Source organism: Canis aureus, chromosome 25 (assembly GCF_053574225.1).
Source record: "Canis aureus isolate CA01 chromosome 25, VMU_Caureus_v.1.0, whole genome shotgun sequence".
NCBI lineage: Eukaryota > Metazoa > Chordata > Mammalia > Carnivora > Canidae > Canis > Canis aureus.
The window spans coordinates 38819484-38845454 of record NC_135635.1 but is presented as its reverse complement, the minus strand read 5'-3'; the positions used below and the strand labels follow the sequence as shown (position 1 = coordinate 38845454).

At 38.6% G+C, this 25971-nt stretch overlaps 3 long non-coding RNA genes across 3 annotated transcripts in view; 2 read left to right on the top strand and 1 right to left on the bottom strand.

Moving 5' to 3' along the window:
- LOC144297300 (uncharacterized) overlaps positions 1 to 14236 on the bottom strand; it is a 32426-nt gene extending 18190 nt beyond the window's left edge. The window contains exons 1-2 of the long non-coding RNA XR_013364357.1: positions 14088 to 14236; positions 4406 to 4596 (exon numbers count right to left, since the gene is read on the bottom strand). This is a non-coding gene — a long non-coding RNA (uncharacterized LOC144297300). The remainder of the gene's footprint in view (positions 1 to 4405; positions 4597 to 14087) is intronic.
- Positions 10499 to 14015, top strand: LOC144297299 (uncharacterized). The gene is made up of 2 exons (XR_013364356.1): positions 10499 to 10926; positions 13768 to 14015. It is a non-coding gene; the product is annotated as an uncharacterized LOC144297299 (long non-coding RNA).
- Positions 14237 to 22458: 8222 nt separating the features above from the next.
- LOC144297297 (uncharacterized) lies at positions 22459 to 24524 on the top strand. The gene is made up of 3 exons (XR_013364349.1): positions 22459 to 22640; positions 23004 to 23090; positions 24244 to 24524. It is a non-coding gene; the product is annotated as an uncharacterized LOC144297297 (long non-coding RNA).
- Positions 24525 to 25971: the final 1447 nt, after the last annotated feature.

Here is a 25971-nt window from a genome sequence, read left to right as displayed (position 1 = left end):
AACAAATTCTAGCTGAAAACTTTCCTAATCTGGAAGGGAAACAGGCATTCAGATCCAGGAAATAGAGAGATCCCCCCCTAAAATCAATAAAAATCGTTCAACACCTCGACATTTAATAGTGAAGCTTGGAAATTCCAAAGATAAAGAGAAGATCCTTAAAGCAGCAAGAGACAAGAAATCCCTGACTTTTATGGGGAGGAGTATTAGGGTAACAGCAGACCTCTCCACAGAGACCTGGCAGGCCAGAAAGGGCTGGCAGGATATATTCAGGGTCCTAAATGAGAAGAACATGCAACCAAGAATCCTTTATCCAGCAAGGCTCTCATTCAAAATGGAAGGAGAGATAAAGAGCTTCCAAGACAGGCAGCAACTGAAAGAATATGTGACCTCCAAACCAGCTCTGCAAGAAATTTTAAGGGGGACTCTTAAAATTCCACAATAAACAAAATACAGATGTGTACACGCACACACACATACACACACACACACAATCTCCACGAGAGGAAAGACCTTGCATGTCTTATTCACCAATGTGTTTCTGCTATTAGAACAGTACCTGGTATATTGTATGCATTCATTCAACAAGTGTGCATTGAGAAACTTTTTATAAATACTAGGTATAGGGGCTTGATAGTTATTGAATGAGTGAGTGAATAAAATACGATAAAACAATTCCTTTAAATTCTTGTTAATCAGTAAAATAACAAAGGAAATATAAATTTTTTATAATAAATTTATTTTTTATTGGTGTTCAATTTACCAACATACAGAATAACACCCAGTGCTCATCCCGTCAAGTGCCCCCCTCAGTGCCCGTCACCCATTCACCCCCACCCCCGCTCTCCTCCCCTTCCACCACCCCTAGTTCGTTTCCCAGAGTTAGGAGTCTTTATGTTCTGTCTCCCTTTCTGATATTTCCCACACATTTCTTCTCCCTTCCCTTCTATTCCCTTTCACTATTATTTATATTCCCCAAATGAATGAGAACATATAATGTTTGTCCTTCTCCAACGACTTACTTCACTCAGCATAACGTGGATGGAAGGAAATATAAATGAATCATAATGGTTTGTGGTAATAAATATTGCACATTAAGCAATAATTAGTTCAGGGCACCTGGGTGGCTCAGTGGTTGAGTGTATGCCTTCAGCTCAGGTGATGATCCTAGGGTCCTGGGATTGAGTCTCACATCAGGGTCCCCACAGGGATCCTGCTTCTCCCTCTGACTCTTTTTCTGTCTCTCAAGCATAAATAAATAAAAATATTTTTAAAAAAGAAATAATTAGTTTGTAAGTTCATAGGTCACATATCTAAAATATAATTCCTATTTAGTGCAATTTATACAACATCATTACACACGGTAAAATAAATTCAGACACAGTAAGGTTTTGAATGTTCTCTAATGAAACTATACAATTATTTATGGAAAATGAAACTTGATTAAAAGTAATTGTGGGATGAAAAATGTCATTTGAAGCATTGCATTATAGGCCGAAATCCTAGGGGCGCCTGGGTTGCTCAGTCAGTTAACTGACCAACTCTTGATTGCAGCTCAGATCATGATCTCAGGGTAGTGAGATCAAGCCCTGCATCAGGCTCTGTACTGGGTGTGGAGCCTGGTTAAGTTTATCTCTCTCCCTCTTCTTCTGCCCCTCTCTGCTCATACTCTCTCTCTCAAAAATAAACAAATAAATGCGTAAATAGGCAGAAATCCTAAAGGTAAAGCTTTATAGGTTTGATTATGTAACCTATCCCCTCAACGCACGCATAACCCTAAAACATTAATATCCAAAAATTGGGTAAGATATGTAAGACAAATAGTAAATGATGTTAGTTTATAAAGAATTCCTATAAGTAAGTAAGAAAATGAAAAACATTCTAGAGAAAAATATAAATGGTATGACAGACATTTTAGGGCTATGAGATAAGAAAGAAGATAATATTTGTGTGTAGAGGGTAAATATGGGTAAAAAATACACGATATAATGCACTATGGCAATGTAATGAAGAAAAGTATGTTCTCAGTTAATGTTATTGAAAATTAAAGCTCCTGAAAACTATTCTGATGGACTATTAGGCAATATATATCAGAGGCCTTTAAAATGTTACCTTGAGAAAATAATAATGACTTTTCTATTGGGTCAGTGTAGGTATTCATAAAAATATTATCACAACATTGTAATTGAAAACATAAATATGCAACAAATGGGATTAGATAAATAAGTTATGATTCAGTAGTACAGTGAAATACTGGCAACCATACAAATGACATAGAAGATGTTTTAATAGGACAGAAAGAAATGTAAAATCTATTGTTAATTTTGAAAGTATATATAAAATGGCATATAGGAACTTTATGATCCAAGTATGAGTGTGTGTGTGTGTGTGTGTATGCACATGTGTGTGTAGAGACTGAGATTTAGTGTTCAGAAAGAATCTAAAGGGAGTTGGAAGATTCTGACTTGTATTGTACAAACTCTGTAACATGTGCCAGGCTTGGGAAATATTTGATGCTCTTTGACAGCATGATAGCAAGGTTGAAATTTCACAAATAGATGAGGCAAACTCATGTGAACAGATGCTTTAATATGTGAACATACTCTTCAAAAATATGATTCTAAAAAAGTTCTCTCCAAGAAAAAATACACTTGATGAAATGTGATTTCTTTTTAGCCTAATGAGAAATCTATTCATTGTTCTCAGAACTGGAGAGGCCAACCTGAAATGAGGGCATCAATTTTATATTTTATTTTGAGTCTACTTCAACACCAAAGAGCCTGCAAAGCCTAAAAAAGGGGATCCCTGGGTGGTGCAGCGGTTTGGCGCCTGCCTTTGGCCCAGGGTGCGATCCTGGAGACCCGGGATCGAATCCCACGTCGGGCTCCCGGTGCGTGGAGCCTGCTTCTCCCTCTGCCTGTGTCTCTGCCTCTCTCTCTCTCTCTCTCTCAATGTATGTGTGACTATCATAAATAAATAGAAATTAAAAAAAAAAAAACAAAAAAAAAAACAAAAGCCTAAAAAAGGATAACCATCATTAGCACTCCAAACTCAAGGAACTGAAAGTTCCAAGAAATTGAACAAGGACCTGGGGAGCAGAACCTCTTGCTCTTGTTTGGAGGCATAGAATTTCCCCAACAAGAGAGACAGGGACTTGTGGTTGCAGGGGTTTGAAACAGGAGGAAATGTGGTTGAGGGAAGGGACAGAGAGATGAGGAACATTGCTAAAGCAGCCAGGGACCAAGGCCCATACCTGGAAAAGCTGGCTTTCTAGCCACGTGATTAGACTGTTCTCATTTCAGGAGCTCAAGCCCTGATAGTTTGCATTCCCCTGAGTCAGGGGCCCAACAGAGACATGATTTCAATTGGGACCTGAGGAAACTACAAGGGAGAAAATTTACCAAAGGACATTCCTAAGCACAGAGTTCTTCCTAAATGGCAGATCCATTAGGATGTCACAAAACAAACTTGAATACCCCTCATGAGCAGAGGAATATTGACCAAAAGAGGCACATCCTGATGTCTGTAAGGCTAGATCCCTCTTCTGCTTTCAAGGCTAATATCAATCCATCTAAGAGCACCTGCATTTGGTATCATTTTTCTCTAGTGCACAATGAGGTTGGAGGATGATCAGTCCAAGAAGTAAGAAGGGAGAACATTATAGGCAAGAAGACAAAGTTCTGCCAAGAACCCAATGCTGGAGAAAGACCACAGTAAAGCAGAAAAACATCTGAGCTATAGATTTGTGGGGAAGAAAAAGAAAGTCAAAGTCAGGCTTATAGTGTCACTATAGTTCATATTGGGAGAACTGTCTTTATAGGCAGAAAGGTTTCCATATCTGCTCTATCATATACATATACACACATATCATCCTCACCACTACCACCTCCACCACCAAATCTAGCAATTTGTCTTAGAGAGTTATCTAAAAAAATTGACTTTTACCAGGCAGACATAATCTTACACATTTGGCCTTCACACATTCTTCAGACTCCCCTTCACTTGATTACTCTACTCCTCTCCCTGCCCCCTCTCTCATGTACATGCCCATAGTCTAAAGAGTAACAAAGAGTATAGGAAGGACAGACTGATCAGAGATCCAGGCTGTGTAGTCTCTCAGCCATAACCCACTATGAGAAGCCTTGGAAATGATCTGAGCTTTTAGGTGACTGGGGCTAACTCAGAAAACAAACTTTATATGTCTGCAACATCTCACTGCTGAACTTGAAAAACAGAGTCCTTTTCCACAAGAGGAAAATCAACATTCATTGTCACTAAAGACCACATTTGGTTAAAATCAAATACTTGATAAAAAGGCATTGTCTTTACAGTCCCAGGGATCATCTCCCCAGAGACTTTGAGCTAATCCAATATCTCTGCTGAATTGAAGAAGTGAGGCTATGCTTACCTTGAGCACTCACCAGGACCCTGAGGAGGAGAAAAGCAATTCTTTGGAGAAAGCAGAATCCAGTCATGGTTGTTTAGGTGGTAAACAAAAAGTTGAGATGGACAACAAGGAGACATGATTATTGGGTCTTAGCATTGGCTTCCCTCTGATTTCTGGATAGTAAGTGAAAGCCTTGTAAAGATCCAGGGCTCCTGAGGTCAACAAGAATGAAGTAGGTCTTTCTTCTCTATCATATTATCGAGAACTTTTTGCCCCCAAGACTATCATGGCCAGCATACATGTCATCAAGGAATAAACTGTACTTCCCCAGGACATGTGGCCTACATATTACAAATCAGTTACAAAATGAATCCCTATTTTACACAGTGGCAATCTGTTCCTGACAATCTAGTCTTTAGTGGTTAGAAGATACATGCCCTCCTATGCTTAGGTCCTCTTTTCAACATTTCTGTCTCTGTGACTCTCCTCCTTTCTTCTGTTCATTTTCATATAAATCAGCTAGTCTACTTTCACACTCTTTCCAGGTCTCTGAGTAAGTAAATAAGATGGCTATCATTACAGTCCTTGGAAATGAAGTCAGTTTTACACAACTTGCTTATCATATCCTTGCTGTCAACAAAACAAGTACTTGTCATGTATTCACTTCTTTAAAAAGTTACTTTTTGAGATATCATTGACATATAATATTGTGTACACTTAGGTGTATTGATTTGGTATGTTTATATAATGCAATAGGATTACTACCATAACATTAGGTAACATTTCTATCATATCACATAATTATAATTTCTTTTTTGTGGTGGAAACAATTAAGATTAGTCTCTTAGCAACTTCGAAGTTCATAACACAGTATTGTTACCTATGACCACTATGCTGTACATGAGTTCTCCAGAATTTACCACTGGTTGCAAGTTTGTTCCCTTAAACCACATCTTCCTAATTCTCCCAACCCACATCCTCTAGTATGCACCACTGTACTCTCTGCTTATAAGAATTTGATTTTTTTTTGACTCCACAAACAAGTGATATCACACAGTATTTGTATTTCTCTCTGACTTATCTCAGTTAGCATAATGCCCTTTTCCCATGTAGTTTCATTTATTGTTTTTTGCTTTTGTTGCTTGCTCTTTTGATGTAATATTTTAAAAACATCATTGTTTGCCAAGACCAATGTCAAGGAACTTATTTCCCATTTTTTTTTCTTCTAGGAGTTTCACTCTATCAGTCTTGTGTCAAAGTTTTTATTTCATTTTGAGTTAATTTCTCATTGATGTAAGACAGAAGTTCAAATTCACTTTTCTGCATGTCGTTAACCAGTATTCCCAACACCATTTGTAGAAGAGATAACTTCTTCCCCATTGAGTGTTCTTGGCTCCCTTGTCAAATATTAGTTGATGATATATGTAGAAATATATTTCTGAGCACTATATTCTGTTCCATTTTTCTGTGTGTTTTTATAATAGTACTGTATTGCTTAAATTACTATAGCATTGTAATATAGTTTGAAATCAGAAAGTGTGATATGTCTTTGTTCTTTCTTGTAATTGCTTTGTCTAATTGGGGTCTTTTGTGATTTCATATGAATCTCAGAATTGCTTTTTTCTATTTCTGTGAAAATGCCATTGGGATTTTGATAGGGATTGTGTTTAATCTAAAGATGACTTTGAGGGATCCCTGGGTGGCGCAGCGGTTTGGCGCCTGCCTTTGGCCCAGGGCGCAATCCTGGAGACCTGGGATCGAATCCCATGTCAGGCTCCCGGTGCATGGAGCTTGCTTCTCCCTCTGCCTATGTCTCTGCCTCTCTCTCTCTCTCTGTGTGTGTGTGTGACTATCATAAATAAATAAAAATTAAAAAAAAAAAGATGACTTTGAGTAGTATGAACATTTTAACAATATTACTTCTTCCAATCCAATGAACACAGGAGATCTTTTCAACTGTTTGTGTTTTTTTCTTTTGTCAATGTCCCATAGTTTTCAGAGTAGATATCCTTCAATTTCTTGGTTAAATTTATTCCTAAGTATTTTATTGTTTTTGATGCTATTATAAATAGAATCCATTTCTTTATTTATTTTTCAGGAAATTCACTGTTAGTGTATAGAAATTACTAATTTTTGTATGTTAATTTTGAATATTACAGCTTTACTGAACTCATTGATGAAATGTAATCATTTTTTGGTTGAGTCTTTAGGATTTTCTACATAAAAATCATGTCATCTGAAAATAAAGATAATTTTATTTTTTCCTTTCAGATTTGGATAATATTTCTTTTTTCTTGCTTGATTGCTCTGGCTAGGACTTCCAATAGTATGTTGTATAGGAGTGGTGAGAGTGGGCACCCATGTCTTGTTCCTGATCTTAGAGAAAAAGCTTTTAGCTCTTCACTATTGAGTATGATGTTAGTTGTGGGCTTGTCATATATGGATTTTTTAAGGTTGAGTTATATTCCATATCTGATTTATTAAATTTTTTTTTAATTTTTATTTATTATTTATGATAGTCACAGAGAGAGAGAGAGAGAGGCAGAGACACAGGCAGAGGGAGAAGCAGGCTCCATGCACCGGGAGCCCGATGCGGGATTCGATCCCGGGTCTCCAGGATCGCGCCCTGGGCCAAAGGCAGGCGCCAAACCGCTGCGCCACCCAGGGATCCCTGATTTATTAAAAATTTTTATTATGAATGCATAGGTGTTAAATTTTGTCAAATGCTTTTTCTGTATCTATTGAAATGATTATATGATTCTATGGTTCTTTTCTTTCATTCTATTAATATGATGCTTCATATTTACTGATTCGAGGTTATTGACCATCCTTACATCCCAAAGACAAATCTCACTTGTTCATGATGAATGATCCTTTTAATGTGCTGCTGAATTTGCTTTGCTAGTATTTTGCTGAGAATTTTGCATCTATATTCATCAGGGATATTGACCTTAGTTCTCTTTTCTAGTAATGTTCTTTTCTATTTGAGGTATCAGGAAATCCTGCAGGATTTTAACCAGTACCACTATTTGGAGTCCTGTAAAGTGTTTAACTTATTGATATGGGATCTTAAACCACACTGCTTCAGACCAAGAGTTCCATTTTATGGCAAAGGAGATTTGGCAGGGGTTATGTGACTGTAGGATCCAAGGACTCTATCATCTATCCACTGACAAGAGTGATGGAAATGTTTATTGAAGATGTAGCTAAAATCCAGCTTGGAGATGATACCCTGCAAGGATGGGGCCCACCATCCACAGTAGAATATATATTCTCAAAATCAGTTACCATTTTATGGTCCCCCATGATATAGCCAACAGGTAAGGATACACAGATCCAAGAATCAGTGGAAATAGGAGTGGCAATGCTTACCTTCATTCTCAGTGGTCCCCTTGAAGTATTTGGGATTTCCATCTTCCAAGTCCAAGCTTTGTAGATTTAGAAGCTCTGGTTCCCAGAAGGAAAAATGATTCTACCAGGTGCCACAGTAAGCATCACATTAAACTTTAAGCTATGGCTGTTTTCCAGTCACATCAGGATATTCATGACAAATTATCAACAAGCAAGAAAACAGTAACCTCATTACTGGGGTAAATGATCCCAATTATCAGGACGAGGAGAACTGCTGCACAATAAGTGCAGACAAGAATATACTTGGCACCTATATTTGAGTATCTCTTGGTATTCCCTTATCTCATTTTGATAGTTTGGTGCCAGAGTTTTAGATCCCTCAGGGTGAGGGTCAGGATCACCCCACCAGCTAAGCTACCTAGATGAGCAGAGGTGCTAATAAAGAATGAAGGAAATCTAGAATGTGGTAGAGGTGGGAGATGTTGATTTATAGTTATGGACTCAAGACCCAACTGCAGTGGAGGGAGTCTATAGCTTGTCTTAACCTTCCTCTTACAGATTACTCCAGAAAAAGAAACATACAGCAAGATTATTCTCATACTTAATGCATAAGGTGAATGAACTGGAGAGATGCAAAAGATGGCTGTGGTGGAGGCTGTTATGTGACATTCTTTCTGACTAAGGCATTCATTTCCCAGCTGCTGTAAGTGCTGGTGGCTGTCCTCTCCTTGGGACCTCATCCCATGACTCAGTGCCTGGGTCCCTTTGTCTCTATTTGGGACAACTACAAAGGACCACCGCAGCTCCCTGTGGTATCAACTGAGCCTCTGTGTGACTACATTATATTTCAACTTATCCTTCTGTCTAATCTGCCTCCTTTGGTCTCCTAAAAGAGTATTCCTCAATAAATTTCCTGTCCTCACATCGTCATCTTTTTTGTTGTTTTGTTTTTGTTTTGTTTTTCTCACATCGTCATCTTAAGCCTATTTTCTGGGGGTACTCAACTTGTAACAGCTATTTCTTTATAGTGAAAAGTTTCAGAATGACTACTTAAAGTGTTAGTTCTTGGTCCTTATTTTGGTATCAGGTATGAAGCTTTGGAAGAGTTGGCTCAGAGCTTACTAATGTGTGCATTTCTATAAGCTCTAAGGTAATATTGATATCCTGCGTTTTGGGTCACTGCAGGTCACAGACTACTGGTGTCAATTCTATTGAGAATCCCAAAAAGGATTAAACAATTTGCTTTTATTATACAACTCATGATGCTGTGCAGGATGTATTTATACAGAATAGTGGATTCCTGAAGATGTGGTTTCTCTTTTCTCTACTTTCTATCATGGAGTGCATATAACCCCTCTGGCTATTTGGAGAGGCTGTATTTGGTCTGGGGAATGGAAATGTCTGGTGGGTTGAGGTGCAGTACAGGGGTAGCCAGTATTCCTCACAAGCCAGTGCTTGCAGTCACTGTAAGACAAACTGTAAGGGCAAAGAGAATCCTTGAGTGATGTTGTTTGATGAGTGAGAGGGGGTTATAGACTGAAACTCTGTAAAGGAAAATAGTTTTGATAATTTTGGGGATGAGTTATATATTGGATTGAATAGTATTGCCCCCAAATTCATGCCCATTCATAACTTCAGAGTATGACCTTATTTTGAATAGCATCTCGGTAGATATAGTCAAATTAAGATGAAGTCATGTTGAATTATGCTGGGCTGTAAGCCAGTAACTGGTGCCCTTATAAGAAAAGGGACATTGAGATCCCTGGGTGGCGCAGCGGTTTGGCGCCTGCCTTTGGCCCAGGGCGCGATCCTGGAGTCCCGGGATCGAATCCCACGTCGGGCTCCCGGTGCATGGAGCCTGCTTCTCCCTCTGCCTGTGTCTCTGCCTCTTTCTCTCTCTCTGTGTGACTATCATAAAAAAAAAAAAAAAAAAAGAAAAGGGACATTTAGATACAGCACAGAGAAGAACACTGTGTGAAGATCAAAGGCACATAAGGAAAATGTCATGTGACGAAGGAGGCTGAGATTGGAGTGATTAATTTACAAGCAAAGAATGCCAAGTGTTGACAAAACCCACCAGACATTAGGCAATACCTAATACTTAATACCTCCTGAGAGAGCATGGTTCTGCTGACACTTTGATTTTGGACTGCTAGTCTCCAGAACTGGGAGACAATAAATTCTTGTTGTTATGCAGTTTGTGGCAATTTGCTATGGCAGCTGTAGAAAACTTTGTAGGAATGTAAAAATGCTCTTTCAAAAAGTGCTTCAATGGAACTATAAGAGTTCTTATACCAGGTGAGGCTCTGTACCTAAATTGATGGGTTTCTCCACACACTCGAAAGAGGGAAACCTTGGGCACCTCAGGAACAGGGTGAAGGAGTGGGCATAGTTGTCCTGGTGATAACTAGACAACCGTAAGCCCTTTCTTTACTGCCCAGGCAATAGGGAAAATCTGCCTCCTATTCACTTGGATACAGTGTTCCTTTCTTTTTGTTCCACATGAAAGGAGAGATATTCTAAGATTCTCTTTGGTGCACACATTTTAGACAAGATTGGATGTGCCCTAAGGAAACTTTGACCCTTCAGGAAAAGATCAGGAGTCCCTTTTTTGGGAAATTTTTTCCTTCCTTGGGTTTACTTACAATAGAAAATTTGGGAAAACAAACCACTTGCCATGCATGTGTGTCTTGTTTGCTTTGGGAATATTCTTATCCTAAATAAGAGAGCTCTGAGCTTTCTCTCTCTCTGCTCTAATGTGGCTGAGCTCTATCCTTGGAAAGGGCATTGGATATAGTGCTTCTGAACCTATGAGTCTGTGGCAATTTGAAGTTTCCTAATATTCCTTAGCATTCTCTCATGTAACTTCACAGGATAGTACTTGATGGTGTTGAGCTCCCAGCAGAGCAAAGGCCAAGCCCATACCAGCTAGGCTCTCACAATCTCCCCATTGTGCCTGTGCTATGACTTCACCAACCTGAAAACCCAACAGGTGACAGTATGGGCAGGATTTCCCCATGTCCTTTCCCACCCCGAGGATATGTTTTTTTCAGACTCCAATTTAGGCTCAGATCCTGGCCCTGGAATCTTCTTTGTGACGGGTATCCTCATTTTCATCTTTGGGCCCTGTATCTTCCTTTTTCTCATTTTCCTGATGATTCAGCAATGCAAAAAGAAAATAAAGTGCCAAGGTAAGCTCTAAAAAGGAGATGAGTATGAGAAGAGCTTGTGGGCAGTGGATGAGAAGGGACCCATTGTTATGTGGGATACTGAAGGTGCCTCTTGTCCTTATTACATTTTCTGGAAAATTGTCCTTGTACTGCTCTGGACTTGAAGCTTCAATGACCTTGAACTAGGAGGGCCAAATAAATATGGAATTATATAGGACAGTAACGAGTTCAGCACCAGGGATAGGGGCACAGGTTAGGACTAGATCAGGATATGCCCATAAAGCATGAACAAGAAAATGGCTCTGATGAGCTGAGAGCAGCCCCATAGATTTCAAAGATGGCTTTATGGGAAGGTGTTTGAGGATGTGAGCCTCTGACTCAGAACCTTTGTATCAATCTTGCCTGCTTATAAATATCTATATGAGGACATTGATATGATTATGAAACTAAGGAGGAGAAACAGCTGGAGTCACGTGGATGTCCCCACCCTCTCCAGCACGTTCTGGACATAAAGCACCATCTGGGGTGATTCATAGCATCTGTGGGTGCAACTTCTATACATGGCATTTCTGTATCCCTCCTCAGAACCATATCTTTTCTCCATGCTCTAAGGCTATCAGCAGTTTTCTCTGATCCCCAGTGAACACTAAGTCTTCTCTCTGGAAGGAAATTATTTCAGCCTGGGGTTCTGTTCTGAACCCTTATTTGGTTTTCACATGTGCAAATTTATCTTTTCTTGTCTGTTCTTGGAAAGCTTACCTGACAGATAATTCTGTGGCTAAGCTGCCACTGTGTGCCAAAGAGTATGAAGACAAAGTTGGTTTGGACATGTTGTAGACAAGGCAGGCCAATCTGGTCTTGGGATTGGGGTCAAGGTAAGGAGGTCTGTTTGGAAGAGACACTGAAGGAGGAATAGAGCCTTGGGAGATTGCAATCTCAGGCCTCCAAGAGGGCAAGTCTGGTTTCCTGGGGACCATTCTCTGAGGAACTGAATTACTGTTTCTCCAGCTTGCTTATATGTGTACATAGCTACTCTGATAGTTTCAAGCATATGTTCATATGGTATTTCTCAAACCAAGATATCTGGTTCAACAAAACATTGTAAAGCCTCAGGATGAGAGATAAGTGAGAAATATCATTTTACTGAAATACATTAGGATTTTGTGAAAATTTTGGTGTTTTATGGAGATAATGCTGCCACAATTTTTTAAGCTGATATATAGACCAATTATCCAGAATGTCTTTAATTATAGATCCTGGATTATTGGTACTTGAAAGGAATTGTATAGTCAAATACTATTAAATAAATAAAGTAACCAAAAGTAGATAAGGTGTGACTTTCTCAAAGTTATGCAAGAAGTCACTATTAGATCCAGAATGATCCTATTCTGATTCCTGGGGGTAGGTCCTCTCTACCTATATGCACCACCAAGGCCGTAGCCTGTTAGTAGAGAGAAAAAGAGAGATGGTCTAGAATAAAGCTACAAAAATGAAGGATTTTCTGTACCTAAAATTCTACCTGAGACTTACTTACATAGAATGGATGTGATGGACCTGTTTGGGGTCACCCTCATGGACATGTGATACATGCAATTACCCAGCTTCCCAAACTAAGAAGGATCTCACACTCGGTTTGTTGTCCTCCTGTTGCTACCTTGAACTTCTTGATAATGTGTGAATAAGAGGCTCTGTATTTTGTTTTGTACCAGGCCCCACAAATTGTATAATCCAAAGAATAGTCCTCACAGACAAGTAAAAAAATAGTCCCTTATATACAAGTAAAAGAATATTTCTTATTTAGAACCAGAATTATATTTCCAAGTAATTTCAGTTATTTCTTGATATCTTTAGGGAGGATGGGAATAGACTGGAATCCGTGAAAAAGACTTTCCTGCAGTTATAGCCATGCATGTATTTTTTGATGCTGTGATCCTATTTTCCCAATCACAATAATCACATAGATTACCAAAAGATTTTGGGGGGTAATTCAAAATGTGACAAAGTGAGAATTGTAGTTAAAATGGCAAAAAATTGATGTTCAACTACATTTTGATATTTTATGGCTACTAAGATATTTAGATTACTCTGCTAAGTTATGTGTCTTCATAGGGACAAGTTTTGGGTGAAGGGCAGGAATTACTCCATATTGATTGATTGGTTTCATAATTTTCTGGGCCCAATGGAAAATGAAAATGTGGGATTCCTTGTTCAAAAATTATTAAGACTTTGAAGATGGCTGAGAGTGAGATTAGGCCAAGCACAGGGCCATCCTTAAGATGCAGTTACATGTTCATGAAGCTTTATCCATACAACTACAGAGTTGGAAGACCTAATGAATCATCTGCTACCATAGCCTGTGAGAAGGTGATGGGATCACTTGGCAGGAGAAATACAGTAGAAGCTGAAGCAACTCTATCCATCAGAGGACTTTCAGGAAAGCCTGAGATTATCCTTGTGGACATTTGGGAAATCAGGATCTGGTCCCTAAGTGACCTTATGGGACAGGTGGTAACAGAGTTGTACCTTCCTGTCACCAAATTCCTGTTTATTCAGCCCAATCTAATAGGGAAAAGTAGGATACTTACTATTCCTTTCTCCAGGTTCATGTCTTTCCTGTTTATATTGGCTGACTCTTCACAGAGTTCTTTAGCCTCTATACAGAGATTTCCTAGACAATGATCTGAAATCACCAGTTTGTATTTGATGGCTTCCCTGATGTGTTTTATATTGTGCAGAAATCATCTCAATCTGGGTCCCTGGGGATGCTGCATTTTCCTCTTGCGAAAGACTCTGATACCTCTAGAGGGCTCTGTTTAGTCTTCAAGATATAATTATAACCAGGCCCTAAATTTGCTCTTGCAGATTGGTTTTCACATCCTTCATGGAATGAATGTGTGGAAGAGGAGAAACTCCTGAGTGAAGATGCACTTGTATGTGAGGATACTGAGATTAGAGGCACCGGGGTGTCATATGAAGAACAAATATGCCTGTATTGAAACTCCTGTTACATTTTGGTCCAGACTAGAGGTCCAGAAAGTAGCACTGTCTATATCCAGATAAGATAGTGCCAACTTGTGTTCCATTTCTATATAAATTGTCCTTTCAGACCAGTTCTGTGTTATCAAGAAATCTTTGTGAATATTTAGAGACTTTAACACAAACTGCTTTTATAGAATTCATACCCCAAACTGCTTTAATCCAAACACATTTTCTTCCCCTGAGTGAAATCCTAGGTGATTGATCCACGCTCAGACTGAAGCAGATGCTGAATCCAGCTCCGGATCTGAGATTTCTTTCCTCAGGATGACTTCACAGTGAAAACATGTGAATATTCCAGAAATGTTCTAATTACATCATCTTTTCTTACATAATTTCAGCCCCTCCCCCCATGGACTTCAGAATGTGATTTCATGGGAGTGGGGGGATAGATGTGTGTATTTCAGAAATATCTTAAATATTTGTAAAAATAAACAAATCTGAAAACTTCTCAGAGGCATAATTGGAATAGTAAAGCACAAAATTCACTTGGAAGTGGAATGTTTTTGTGTTAACTTTATGACTTTGGCTGTGAAGATATCTAAACCTCATCTTGCTTCTAAACCTGATATGCCTTTTCATGGTTGAGTTATTGGGTTACTAGGTATAGCACACACAAGTTTAATTAAAATAAATATTATTTCCTGTGTCCTCAGTCCAGTAATCTTTGAAAATGTAAATTGGTTCAAGTTACCCCATAGGTGAGATATCTTATAGGATATGATTTGAGAAGACTATCCACATTCACCATGACTATAACATGCTGAGGGAATAATAATGGCCCAACTCCTAATCAACCATCACTAAACCTGACTCTAATCCAGCTTCCAGCATTCCCAATATTCACCAAGAGATATGTAATTTCTGATCTTTTTTGATAGCCTGGGGAAGTGAGAACAGGTGCATGACATCTTGGAAAATAGTTGTTATAAGTAGTATACTGTTTCTATAAAATTACTCTCTACAACACTATGTCTGAATTACTTGTTTTGAAGAAATTAAGTAACCCCTTAGATTCAAGCTAGGAATATTGGAAGGTCAAATGATAAGTCCTGAAAAGGAAAAAGTACCCACTTTCACTCCCAAATTCCATCTGAATGTGTGCTTATCCATCAAAGGGAAAAAGAATGAAATCCCTTATTTCTGGCCTGCTGTGTTAAAGTCAACAGGATCACATGTGATATATACAGTCTCATATATACAATATGAGACTCATCTTCTGAGGTTCCTGAGAAAAATCATTAGAGCTCACACATCTGCTGGGGACTGATAGACCATCTACATATAATGTGCTCAAGTTCTCAAGTCCTTTGGAAAATAAGAAATGAAATAATTTGAATCATTAGCTCTGCATACTGTTCCCAGTATTTCTAATGGTTCTTGAGTGAATTTAGGCTATCATCCTTCTCACTACTACATCCTTAAAGAGTCCTTTTGTTGAATTCTCCATCACTGTTTTCTTCCTTTTTTTCCTATGCCTCTTATCTTCTTGCTGTCTCATTTCATCAAATGTAGGAGATTTTGCTGCTTCTTCCTCCTCCAAAACATTATTATCAAAAGCTTATGTAATCAGCATTTGCTGAAATTTAGTGTTGAGGGAAGCAGTGAGGAGGGAAGGTAGCCTGGTGAAAGATGCAAATAATTGCCCAATTTGACATCATCTTTTTTTTTTAAGAGAGAATCTTAAGCATGCTCCATGCCCAGTGCAGAGCCTGTCACAGGGCTCAATCCTCCAACCCTGAGATCATGATCTGAGCCCAAATCCAGTTAGATGCTTAACAGACTCATCTACCCAGGTGCCCTTAACTTGATCTATAAATTAACAATATTTTATGTAGTTTGGCTCAAAAATACAAATATTTATATTACCCTCTCAAAATATTTCTTCTTCAATGGGATGGTTTGTTTTATGTACCCCCGATCCTATTACTGCCAAAATGATAAAAGAAACAGGGGCTGCCAATTCCCAAAATCCACTCTGGAGAAATAATAGAGATAAAAGGGAAATGAACATCCAAAGAATTAAACACACTAGAATGAGACCTTTTCCTGAGCAGACTGAAACCTAGATTGAATTGGTGACCTGAGAACAGTGGACTGGGCAGAGGGTGGTCAATGCCTGCAACCCTGGTAGAGAGCTGTCAGGGGAAGAAACGAGAGTGTAAACAGGAGACAAATTCTGATCTTGCATTCCCCACAATTTGTTTTATTACTTATTCTAATTTCATAGACACAGAAATCTGTGTCAGTGATCCAAGCTACTCACTGTGCCCATGACTCCTATTAGGCAGGTACAAAAGTGCTACTGAGGTAAAAAGTTAAAGAAAACAATGAAGAAATAAATAATAGGATAAATATAGATGAAGAACAAATTGCTGATTTGAAAAATCAATTTCAGGGATGCCTAGGTGGCTCAGTTGCCCACTCTCTCTCTCTCAAATAAATAAATAAAATCTTTAAAAGAAAAGAAATATCAATTTCAGTAATTTTCCAAGAAGGAATGAGAAATATACAAAGACATAGAAAATATAAAATGCTAAGGGAGATGGAGATAGAAGAAAAGCCCTGGCATATACTTAAGAAGGGTCTTGGAAGTAAGAAACACAAAATTAGAGGGGAGGAAGGCACTGAATAATAATAATAATAATTCTATCAATAGAAACTTCACGGAATAAAAAGAATAAGTAAGGTCTCATTTTGGAAGCACTTATAGATTGGCACTGAAGTAAGATAAGGAAAAATGTTCACATGCAGACAAACTATAGAGAAGTTTAAAAAAAAAAAAAAACCACCAAAGTAAAATTTCCAGAAGAAAGAGACCATCTTCTGCCAAGGAACAAGAATCCGATTGACTCTAAACTTCTCAGTAGCAACATTACTACGAGACAAAGTAATATTTTTTTAGTTTTATTAAGTTATCTCTACACCCCAGGTGGGACATGAACTCACAACCCAGAGATCAAGAGCCGCACACTCCTCAGACTGAGCCAGCCAGGTGCCCCAAAGTATTATCTTAAAAGAAGCAAGAACATTTAATTTGGAATTGTATGTGGAGCAAAAATATCATCCCTAAGTGAGAATGAAATACGCTATATAAGCCACAATTTTATGAAATATATAAAGCTGCTATTAACATAAGAAGAAACAATGAAATTGAATCTAACAATAAAGGCCTAGATAGTTTTATTGGTAAGTTTCATCAAGCTCTCAAGCAATAGTTACTATTTTATACCAAAAAAAAAAAAAAAAAGCAGCAGAGAATAAAGGGGGGGAAAGTCCCAGCTTATTTAAAAAGCCTAGTATAGTATTAATTTTACTTTTTTATGGAGTGATAAATATACAGAGAGTAAATGTCATAAATGTCACAACCCAAGAATTGTTACATACCTATATGTGCATATATATGTATGCTGAAGAATATTTTCTGTGGCACAAGTTTCTCTCATGCCTGCCTCCCCTGCTTAGCACTTTATTGACCTCTTACCATTATAGATTAGTTTTGGCTGTTTTTGACCTGTTTGAACAGTGAGAATTCTTTTTTGCCTGCCCTCTTTCACAAAACAGCATACCTATGAGATTCAGAGGTATGCATATAGCAGTATTTCTTTGAAATTGCTATCCAATATTCCTAGGGTGCTTGGATGGTTCCATTGGTTAAGCGTCCAACTGTTGATCTTAGCTCAGGTCTTGATATCAGGGTTGTGAGTTCAAGCCCCACATTGGGTTCCACACTTAAAAAAATTGCTAATATTTTAATGCAAGACACCATCACAATTTATTTATTTATTCTACAGTGTTTTGAGCATTGAATTACTTTCAGTGACTATTATAAATAGAGCTGATAAGGAAGATTAATGGGAAAGCAAAAAAATGAGTTCCTCTATCTACCACTTATATAAAGATATTCATATTAGCAGATATTACCCAAAGTTGATGAAAGCTATTTTTTTTTTCGAGAATTCTCAGAAAAGGAACTGCTGCGCTATAGGGTATAAATAAAGCTCCAATGACTGAAACTAAAGATATGGAGATCTATAAACTGTCTTACAAGGAATTCAGAGAATTTATTATTTATTTATTTATTTATTTATTTATTTATTTATTTATTTATATTTTTCCCAAGTTTTAATTTAAATTGCAGCTAGTTAAAAGAATTCAGAGAAAGCTTCTTAAAGAAATTCATGAGCCACAAAAAACACAAATAATCAACAAGTAAAGAAAATTAGAAAAACAATGCATAAATGAACAAGTTCAACATAGAAATCATTAAAAATAGAAATTCCTTTTTTTTGTATTTTTTTTTAATTGGAGTTCGATTTGCCAACCAACATATAGTATAGCAGCCAGTGCTCATCCCGTCAAGTGCCCCCCTCAGTGCCCGTCACCCAGTCACCCCCACCCCCCGCCCACCTCCTTTTCCACCACCTCTTGTTCATTTCTCAGAGTTAGGAGTCTCTCATGTTCTGTCTCCCTTTCTGATATTTCCCACTCATTTTCTCTCCTTTCCCCTTTATTCCCTTTCACTATTTTTTATATTCGCTGTATGAGTGAAACCATATAATGTTTGTCCTTCTCCGATTGACTACTTCACTCAGCATAATACCCTCCAGGTCCATCCACATTGAAGCAAATGGTGGGTATTCATCTCTTCTGATGGCTGAGTAATATGACATTGTATACATAGACCACATCTTTATCCATTCATCTGTCGATGGACACCGAGGCTCTTTCCACAGTTTGGCTATTGTGGACATGGCTGCTATAAACATTGGGGTGCAGGTGTCTTGGTTTTTCATTGCAATAAACAGAAATTCTTAAATTAAGGAACACAAGGACTGGGATGCCTGGATGGCTCAGTGGTTGAGCGTCTGCCTCAGTGGTTGAGCCCTACCATGGCTCAGGGCATGATTCTGGAGTGCCAGGATCGAGTCCCACATTGGGCTCCCTGCATGGAGCCTGCTTCTCCCTCTGCCTCTCTCTCTGTATCTCTCATTAATAAATAAATAAAATCTTTTAAAAAATTCAATTCTCTTTAAAAAAAAAAAAAAGGAACACAATGACTACACTGAAGAATTCAATAAAAAATTTCAATAGCAGAATCAGTCAAGCAGAATGGTTGGGTGGATTAAAAAAACAAGGCCCAACTATATACTGCCTACAAGAGACATGGACTGAAAGTGAAGGAATGGAAAAAGGTATTCCATTTAATGGAAACCAAAAAAGAGCAGCAGGGTAGCTATGTTTATATCAGACAAAATAGTCTATTAGCAAAAACTGTAATAAGAAAAAGAGAAGGTCATTATAAATGATAATGGGTCAATTCATCAAGAGGTTATGACAATTATAATTATATATCCACCCAACATCAGAGCACCTAAATATTTAAGCACATACAGATCTGAAGGGGTAATACAATCATACTAGGGATTTAAACAATGGATAGATCTCCAACAAAAAATTGATAAGGAAATAATGGACTTGAACTGTACGTTGGACAAAAGGGGCCTAAAAATAATGCAGAACATTCCATCTAACAGCAGCATATGCCCATTCTTCTCGAGTATGTGGCACACTTTCCAGAATAGATCATACATCACAAATCAGTATGAGTAAATTTAAGATGATTGAAATCACACCAAGTATCTTTCTCAGTCAAAATTTTACAATAGGAGAAGAGTTCCTAGCTAATGAAAGACTTGCAAATTGATTATATTGGCCTCCTCCCACCGAATGAGGGTTCTAAACATGTTTTGGGTTGTGTGGACACTGGGTCTGACCTAGCCCAAACTCTCCCTGTTGTCATGTACACCAAGCTGCCACCAATAGGGTTTTAGAAAAGCTGAGTACCATCCATGGATACAGCATCAAAGAGATAGTGATTGAGGGTCACATTTCAAAGATATTGAATGGAGATTTCATATTCCCTATAACCCACAAGCGGCAGACTTGCTAGAAAGGAAAAATGGAATATTAAGGCACCAAATTATTAATAGGTAAAACCACATTTGCTATACGGTGGAATAAAGTACTGTTCCGGGCTTTAGTACATTTAAATGACCAACCAGTAGGGCCTACTTTCCCACATGCCAGACTGGGAACTCCAGCTGAGGCACCTAATATTGTGAAGGTAGGTATGGAAGTCACAAGAGACAGCCACTGCCCTGACTTTCACCGAAGATCAATGTGCAATGCTGCTGAAAACACTATGCTCCAACACACCTGGGAAAGGAATTATCTACTGGAATTTATACTGGGACATCCTACCAGGGTAGGATGGATGAGTTACTTTGTACCCCTGGGTGAAGGGGAACTACTTAGTCTCTGCGGGGATCCCATTATCTTTGCTGCAAGCCTGTTAAAATGCAATATAGTTGGAATGGAACATGTCCCACTGAAAGAAGGGAATAGGTGGGGTCCTGGTCTGGCATATCCTACCCCAGTCCAGTTCCTCACACCTGGTAGTGCAGCCTCCATCAATCAACATGTATGGTTCGCACAACCAGGTCACATTTCTAAAGCTGCCAACCTCCCTCTCTTCAGGACAAGGGGGTGGGGGAGCATTTTATTTTCCCACTGGTGTGATCATTTTGGTGTGTCTTCGTCCCCTCCATTGGCCTATGGAATATTATAACTCACCCAGCAAGCCTTGAATGATAGCCAACAAAGCTTGTCCTTACCCAACACTGACATGTCTCTGAGGAGAAAAGCTATCCAAAGGCTCATGAGCCTTCCTTCTGTGTGAGGGCATCAACACAAACAAAATAACATAGTCATGTAGATTTTAGTGTAGTTATTAGTGATGGTAACAGTAAAATAATACCAACATTTTTTTTTGTTTCAGCTTCTAGACATTAATTCTTATCCTGGTAAGTCTTTAAAAAAGCTTGGGTTCAAGAATTTAATTTCTGAGACTCAACCAGAAATGAAGCCAATAAAGGCCCACAGGCATCTTAGTTCTCTGTTTATACTCCTCGAAACTGGGAAGTCACTTGGACCCTCAGGAGCTCAACACCTGTTAGTGCCATTTGTTTAATAGCTATTTTTCTTCTCTAAAATTCTATGAGGAATCCTCTGATTTTCCCAGCCCATAAGGACCCTTGCCTTTTCAGTCTGGGATTTTATTTCCTCAGCTGGGTGAGAAACCCCCTGAGGGCAGTATTAATGCCTTGGATTTCTTTTCTTTCTTTCTTTCTTTCTTTCTTTCTTTCTTTCTTTCTTTCTTTCTTTCTTCTTTCTTTCTTTCTTTCTTTCTTTCTTTCTTTCTTTCTTTCTTCTTTCTTTCTTTCTTTCTTTTTTTTTTTTTAAGATTTTATTTATTTATTCATGAAAGACACACGGAGAGAGGCAGAAACATAGGCAGAGGGAGAAGCAGGCTCCCTCCAGGGAGCCTGTTCCGGGATTTGATCCCAGGACCCTGGGACCACAACTTGAGCCAAAGGCAGATGCTCAACCACTGAACCACCCAGGTGCCCCAAGACCTTGGATTTCTTGTGCAAGCCAGCACTGGGTACAGTTTTTGTTCTTAGGCAGTATTGTGGTGTCAATGACTTCTCTTTGTTGTTCTGAGTGAGCAAGAGGAAGGACCTTTGTGGACCTTGAGAGGAAGGACATACTCATGGCAGATAGAGATTAGGCATGAAGGCTCCTGGAGATGGTCCATAACAAGCCTTGGGTGCTGGCAAAGACTGTGTAAGCACACACGCATCTTGTCAGGGGGTGTGTACTAGTCATGTTAGAGAAGGAGGAGTTCAGACCAGGATCTGAGATCCTTGTGTGCAGGGGGAGTGCTGCCCGGATGGCGTGTCTCCTGTGGCAGGGGGCTGGGAATCTATAGGAAGAGTGGCTTGAAGCATGAGACTATTTCTGCCATCAGGTGCTCTTTTGAATGGGGGAGAATTGATTGATCTAAGTTCTTTGAAACATGTTCGTTGGATTTGTGTAGTAGCATAGGAATCAGGAACTATTAAAAGAACAGTGATATTCAGAGAAACCCTGCAGCCTAATGTTCTGTTTAATTTAGAAGAACGTAGCCCCCATCATAGAAAATAAACTCTTCCCTCCCATTGACATTGATTCATGGGAGAGGTTCCCATGATCCTTGTGATGCACAGTCCTGACATGATGAGCATACAGAGTATTTCAGAGCTTCTAGGGAAGGGTCTGAAATCTCTCCTCAGGAAAATTTGGTCTTTCGACTTAGACATCATTCTGCTGACAAAGATTAGCTCCAGGGCTGTGAAGTGTAGGGAAGTAGTTCCTGTGAATGGGTAAGGTTCCCATGCAATGAACCACACATTCTGAATATGTGAGTAGCAATCTACCTCCCTGCTATAGTCTGTCCTGATAGTCTAGTATTTTTGGTTCAAGAGAGCTGCAGTAGAAGGGAAACTCCCGGAGAGTCCTTGTTTCTATACAACATGTATAGAATGAGACTTAGCCAATCCCCATCCAGATCCTCATCACTCCTATTGTGCCAGAAGCTGTGACTTCATCACCTTGATCACCTAGGAGGTGAGAGAGCTGGGGCAGGGAATTCCCTGTCATTTCTCAAATCTCAATGGCGGAGGTTGAACCAGGGGCCAGTTTACTGCCAAATGGCGTTCCTTGGCTCTATGCCCTGTTTGCTATGCTTTTTGTGTTTTTTCTCTTTGTCATGTTCTCTCCCTTTTTACTTGAGATAGACCAACATATAAAGAAATGTAAGTACCATGATGGGGGTGGGGGTGGGGCATAGGGCTTAGGAGAACTGTACCAGAGAGAGTATGTATAGAGGGACGAGAAGGTATACATTATAAGGTGAGGAACATGGAAACAATGACCGCTCTTCTATGGGCTAAAGGTCTTGGAAACAATATATATGACAGAAGTACCCAGGAAACACAGGTCAGGACTGGACTAGGCAGCCCATTTGTGGTACACCTGTGGAGTATAAGGAGGTATCTAGGGCCCTGCCTGAGTTGACATAAGGCTCAGGTATAAGGATATAGGAAATCCTGTGGAATCTGGGACTATGTGAAGGAATTTCCAGATGCTGGTCTCTGATCCACCATGCTTTGTCTCAGTCTTGCTTAGATGCAGGTATTCTCTGCGTAAGGTTGTGCGTAAGGATAAAGAAAATGAGATAAAGATGGACCATCTGGGAAGGCCAGGTGAGTATTCTTCGCCCTTCACTTCTGGGCTCTTTATCTCCATAAACTGGCAACTCTAGTTACTTCCATGGTCCATGTGTGAGGTGGCTAAGAACTCTACACTCAAATCTTGTCTCAGTGAGACAGTCCCCTCATATTCTGTTTAGCGTAAGTTTTCTGTCTTCTCTCTAGGGAGAACATTTTTCAAGTGTAAGTTTGGTTCTGAGCCCCCATTAACTTCATAATCTAGGGTCTCCTGTAGGTGAAATAGTTTCTCTTTTCTCATATGTTCCTGTGATATATCTCCTCTTATCAGGGTTTTCTCTCAAGTGATTCAGTGACAAAGTTATCATTTTTTTCATGCTAGCCCATGAAAATAAAGGACTTTATAGGGATAGAATCATACAAACAGTTCAAGGAAACTGGAAGTCCATTGTTCTGGGGGACATTCTGAGCACTGGGTGACCATAATTCCTGCAAATTGTGTACTTGCCTCTCTAGGTAAGGTGAACTCTTCTCCTTTGTGCTTTTCTGTGATTCCCTTGTGAGATTACAGAAAGAGAACACACCAGATTCTTGGCTTTGTAGTCCTTCAACTCAGATATCATTGAGTTCCTCATATCTACCATATGACTCCTTCAATATGAATATTACATATTAAGCTTTTGTTTTCTCTGGTGAAAGTTGTGGGCTATTTGTTGAGGATTGACTTTTAAAAGCCTATGTAACATCTCTCATTATATGATTATTATAACAATTATTATATAATAATGCAACTATTATATAGAAGTAACATTATATATAGCTTTATTATTAGGTGGGATTTCTGCACACATATGTTGAGAATCAGGCCAAAGCACAAGAAAAGGATGGTCACTGAGAAATCTTTTTCAGCTTAAAATAGTTCTTATATACTCACCTCAAGAAAAAATAACCTCAAAAAAAAAAAAAGAAAAAAGAAAAGAAAAGAAACAATAACCTCCTGTGACATGTATTTCCCAGACTATGGGTCAAGAGTCATATATACAGTCCTTTGTGACAGGGTTTTTCTGAGTGGTTAATGTTGTATGGAAGATTTTTTAATCTGTATCTCTTTCACTGTTCTGCTGTCCAAAATGGGAATGCCATTCTGTTGGGTCACAGGTATAATTAAACAATTTTCTTCTTGTTCTAGGCTGTCCTTTGGAGTCACCAAGGAGAGAAGTTCTGGGAAGGAAGGAAGATGAGGTGGGAAAAGATCTCTCACTACTTGTGAGGGTAGCAAGAGACGCCAGAGGTTCTGAAGTTGAGATCTGTACTCCTGGACCATCAATTTGAGAGTGGCTAAGCCTGCAAGGAATCACCTGTGACATCATATGCGAGATACAAGAGGGCTTCTTAGACCCTCGTTATGTATGCTTATACTGGAAAAAAAAAAGATAATAAATATTTGAGACTCTCAGAAAAGTTCTATAATACCAGGAATTTTTTGTTGAACTTATAGTTTCTTATACTCAGTTGCTTATAGTCAATCCAAATCTCAAATTTTCCACTTCCAGGTGAAATCCCAGGTGAATGACTTATGCTATCTTATTCTCCTAAAGCAACATGTAGAGTCATTCTTTCAGGAGAATAAAAGCTCATGGTCCCTATTAGACTAAGCAAGCACTTAATCCAGGGCCATGGCTGAGTCGTCCTTCTCTCTATCCAAGATTATCATGTGGCTAATTCATCTGAGCATTCTAAAATGTTCTGTCCAGATAGTTTTCTTATGTAAGTGCCATGCTCCTTTTACACCTTACAGTAGAATATAGGTTCATGAGGACAGATGCATAGAGAAGGAATTAATATAGATTATCTCTTTCTATCCAAAGCCTCATGCCCGCCTCCCAATGCTTTATAATCAAGTAAAACTATTTTTATCTAAGTTCCTCCACATAATTCTCTCATTCTTACCTACCACATTTATCTACTTAACTGCTCTTCCTCTCTGTTCTCCTCTTTTAACCATTTTTGTCATGATAGGTCAATAAGAATCCATGTAGAATTTTCTAGTTGGAGAGGTGTATAAGAGACTGTGGAGAGAGAGAAAGAGAAGAGGGAAGGAGGAGTTGGAGGAAGGACAAAAGAGGGAGGAGTGGGGAGAGGGGAGAAAGAAGGGAAGGCAAGGAAGAGGAGGAGAGGGATATCTAAGAGGCCAGGAATAGGCTGTTTTGAGTATCAATAGAAATTCAATAGAAATCAATAGAAAAGTCTGGCACTATCAGAACAGTTAGGTGAGGGATTTCTGCACTGAATGGGAAGTTAAAATTGTCTGGAAAAGTCCTTTTATTGTCTAATAATTACAATAATTTTTTTTATTTTTTATTTTTTTAATTACAATAATTTTTGATAAGGAACTGTTAAATCCCAATTCACTTTGATGTTGATAAAACTATGTGGATATCTATTAAGATGCTATTCAAAATGGCTGGGGTAGTTATTTGTTTTTTTGTGTCTGCATCTTTTTCTTTGGAGGAGGAGTCTCTTGGTATGTTCTTTTTTTTTTTTTTTTTTTCTTCACAAATGCTCTTGCAGTTTCTGGGGACATTTCTTTTTTTCCTCATTTTTCATTTTATTCTCTTTTTATGGATTATTAACTTTTATTGTTTCTTTTTTAATATCTGATTGTTAAAAAAAAGTTTAAAATTTTTCTTGTCTTCGTCTCTGGGCTTATGTATGTTTTTCCTTTCTGATTTTTAAATTTCTGATTATTTCCTTCTGAGTCGGATTTCTTTCACTTTCTCTTTTTTCTTATCTACCCAACAAATCTCTTGCAAATATTTCATTCTTCATGTTTCACTACTTTGGAATGAGAGAATACAACTCTAAGGCCCTATTTCCTTGCTCCCCAAAACATAATCCTTCCCAGTGTTGGATGAAT